At 51.3% G+C, this 3,907-nt stretch overlaps 1 protein-coding gene across 2 annotated transcripts in view; it reads left to right on the top strand.

Annotated features, from left to right (window-relative positions):
* Positions 1-3,729: 3,729 nt before the first annotated feature.
* The window catches only part of ZC3H7B (zinc finger CCCH-type containing 7B), a 62,379-nt gene continuing 62,201 nt past the window's right edge, over positions 3,730-3,907 (top strand). For both annotated transcript variants that reach the window (XM_014588692.1, XM_014588691.1), the window contains exon 1: positions 3,730-3,806. The gene's annotated coding sequence lies outside the window, so the exon portion shown is untranslated. The remainder of the gene's footprint in view (positions 3,807-3,907) is intronic.

Here is a 3,907-nt window from a genome sequence, read left to right as displayed (position 1 = left end):
ACGTGGGAGTCCAGCACCCCATCCACCATGCAACACCACCTGCCACTCCCAGCCTTTTGTACTATTCAGGCCTTCAACTGACTGGATGAGGTTCATCCACCTTAGGGAGGGTGATCTGCTTTACTCAATCTATAGATTAGAATGTTAAACTGATCCCCAAACACCCTCACAGTGCTGGGCCCGTATCCTGGTGGTTAACGGAGGATCCCACATGGGCTAACGTAGTTCAAATTCCAGCATTGGCAGTTTAAAAATCACACTGTGTGTGTGTGTGTGTGTGTACCCAAAAATCTTGACAGGATAGAGAAATGGAGGAGAAGGGATTATGGCATGACCTCAGTTACCCATTGGGGGTGCTTTATCTCTATCTCTCTCTGGTGGTCACACACACCCTCAAGCAATAACAAAAAGAGACAAATTGGCCAGAAGGTGGCGAGGTGGTTGGGGAACTGGACTTCGCAGGGCTGGTCACGGTTCAGGTCCTGGACCTGGCAGCTTGTTTTTTCGCTTTCTCTCTCTTTCTCTCTCTCTCTGGTGAGTACACATGCCTATAGCAATTGTTTGTTTGTTTGAAAGAGGTTTTTGCATGTGTGCTTGCCAGAGAGAGAGAGAGACAGAGGCAGTGAGAGGGAAAGTGAGAAATCATCCCGGGGCGGGGGGGGTGGGGTGGTGGTGACCATACCACAATTCCTTCTCCATTCTCCTCCCAGGATCTTGGGCATGTAGGCACACGCAGTGTGGTTTGTTGGTTTGTTTGTTTTTTGTTTTCTTTTTTTTGGAGAGGTTTTTTATATAGGGCATGTGCATTCGCCAAAAAGGCAGAGAGAGACAGAAAGATAGAAAGTGAGAAATCACCCCCCAGGGGGGACGGCCACACCGCAATCCCTTCTCCTCCATTCTCCTCTCAGGATCTTGGGCATGCACGCACACGCACCCGGAGTGAGTTTAAGTCACTGGGTCCAGGACGCGAACCGTGGTCAACTACATGGGAGTCCAGCGACATAGCCATTACGCTAACTGCTGGTCCCGAAATAATGTTTGTTACGAGTGAATGTTCTTAACCTTATTTTACAAGTGAGGAAACAAATGCTGTAAGATTGCCCAGGGTCACACAGCCAGCAAGTGGCAGAGCTGGGGACCCTTGGTCTTCCAAATGCCACCTCAGTGACATTTCTACCACCCACTCTCCCTAATTTACCAGGCCCAGTCTGTCACTGCCTTATTTCATTCCAGGTGACCCAGGGGTTGATTTCTTACTAAGCATTAGTCATATCTGAGCCGCTGGACCCGCTTTCAGTTCTAGACATAAGTGTCCAGTGCATTCTCTCTATTCTATGTGAAAGAATATCTTTTTGCTTGTTAATTTCAGAGAAGGAAGGCACTCACAGAAGGGAAGGTTTGAGAACACTCCCTGTACCTCTGAAAATGTCTGAAGGTTCAGGTGCATTCTGTTCCCTGTTAAAAAAAAAAAAAAGGTATTTTTTTAAGAATTATTTTATTTAACTTTATTTTTATTTTATTTATTTTAATTTGACCAGCAAGAGACAGTGTGTGTGTGTGTGTGTGTGTGTGTGTGTGACAGTGTGTGTGTGTGTGGGGGGAAGAGAGAGAAAGCGAGCCACGAGGTCTAGGACTTGAACTGCTGTCGACCATGTGGATGTCCAGTGCCCTTAACCACCACGCCACCTGCCGGCCCCCAGGTATCCTTCGTAAGGCAGAGGTAGTGGAAAGCGTAAGAGGCCATGTAAGGCACACAGACCCTGCTCCCTTGGACAAGTCCCTGTCTTTGAGCTTCAGTTTGCCAACTGTAAAATGGGCATTATCATGAGGGCTAACTAAGGAAACACAGCCCCAGGTTCTTGTCCCTCCACAGTGTATGTAAATGTTTAAAATGTGTCTCCCTCTTGTGTCCCCAATTCCTAAGACTGTGTCTGCCATGAATGTTTGTGGAAGAGATTACAATTGTGACAATAAGGGCTCACAGCTAAGCTGCAATAAGTGAATACACACACACACGCCTGCGTGTGCATGGGAAATGAAGAGGGAAGAGAGAAATCCCGAGAACTCTCTTGCGGATGTGAGGTCCTCCAGGAGCCATGGGGCAGGGGATGAGAGGGTGGGATGAGCACCGTTTGGCATCAGTAGCTCTGGGTTGAAAGCCAGTCTGACCTTTACCAGCTGAGATGATTACAGATGGCCTCTCTGGTGAATCTCCCTTACCTAGTGTGTCTTCTAAGCATCAAGTGTTTCTGGAAAGATCCCTGAGAAAGATTCTCTCCTTGTCTAAGCTCTGCGTAGGCTACCCTGAACTTTTCAACCATGCATCAACTTTCGGACTTCCTGTTCCACTCAGCTTTCGGACTTCCAGTTCCACCCAGTGAATTGTTCAGTTTAGCAAGAACCCTGCTAAGTTGGTTTAACTAGAGGCCCCCATCCTCCAAACGCGATCACCATGAATGTCTGTCTCATCAGCTTGCTCATCTTCTGGCATCCCCTGGACCAGTCTGATCACCCCAGCCTGCTTTCGGCAACGATTCTGTTAGGTTGGCTTAGCCAGAATCGCCCCTTGCCCCTGATGTTTCCTCTCTTTTTTTTTTTTTTTTTTTTTGAGAGATATTTCCTATCTGGCGTGTGTGCTCACCAGAGAGAGAAAGAGATAGAGAGACAGAAAGTGAGAAACCCCCCCCCCAAAGGGGGATGGCCACGCCTCAATCCCCACTCCATTCTCCTGTTGGGATCTTGGGCACGCACGCACAGGCGCTCTGCATGAGTTTAAGCCACCAAGTCTGAGACTCGAACCGCAGTCGACTACATGGGAGTCCAGCGCCATAGCCATTTTGCCAACTGCTGGTCCTGGATGTTCCCTCTTAATAAGACTCTATCCATGCCCCCCATCTTGCGCTCACCACAAATTCCCACTCACTCAGGCTGAGTTCTAAGTAGAGCCCAGTCTCCCCAGCACTGCAGACCCACCGCAGTGGGCCTTTCCAAGATCGTGAAGCACCCCTTGAATAAAGTCTGTCTTTAACAAGTGTCACAGAATAATTTTTTTCTTTAATGTCTCATAGTAAAACACCTGTTACGTGAGAGATTGAGTCCCTCTGAGTCTCTGGGCTTCTTCCCCAGCGACTTGGGTTCCTGTGTTGGGGGGTGCTCCTATGAAAGCACCTGGAAACTCGGGGTGTGTGTGAGTGTGTGTGTGTGTGTATTTTACATGGGGGGTGGGTGGAGGTGCTGGGTTTGACCAGCATCAGCCCAGAAATGCAGAACTGTCCAGTGAAAGCCCCTTGAAAGGAAGGCCGCTTTCAAGGAAATAAAGGTGAATTCCAGGCATGAGCGTTCCACGGGGAAGGGGAGCTTCCCGGGCCCCCCCCTCTCCGCAGGTGCGCAGCCCGCGCCGCCCACCCCGGGCGGGACGAGGCGCGGGGAGCCACGCTCTCTAGGACCCGAGGAGGAAGGGCTGGAGGGAGACGGTGCCTCCAGCGGGAGCGGCGAGCGGCCGGCCGAGGGGGCTGGAAATGAAAGTAAAGCGCTCCGGAGCCGCATGGACGGAGCTGCCGGGGCGGCGGCGCCGGGAGCAGGATGCGGCCGCCCGTAATTAAATAGCATTTACTCTTATTATTACTAATAATAATAACGTAATCATACCTCTAGTCATAGCATACCATTTATCGGGCTCGGCGCAGGCCCTCGGGGAGCGCAGCCCGGCCGAGGTGAGTGTTTATAATAACGTAATCATACCTCTAGTCATAGCATACCATTTATCGGGCTCGGCGCAGGCCCTCGGGGAGCGCAGCCCGGCCGAGGTGAGTGTTTGGCGCGGCCCGAACCCCGCGGGCGCAAGGGGGGCCCGCTCCCCGGGCCGGGGGCGCGAGGGATCGTGGGCGGCGGGGCTGGGCCGGGCCGG

This window comes from Tupaia chinensis, unplaced genomic scaffold (assembly GCF_000334495.1).
Source record: "Tupaia chinensis unplaced genomic scaffold, TupChi_1.0 Scaffold000294_5, whole genome shotgun sequence".
Lineage (NCBI taxonomy): Eukaryota > Metazoa > Chordata > Mammalia > Scandentia > Tupaiidae > Tupaia > Tupaia belangeri.
The sequence above is the reverse complement of the archived record's forward strand: the minus strand, read 5'-3'. Positions and strand labels throughout refer to the sequence as shown.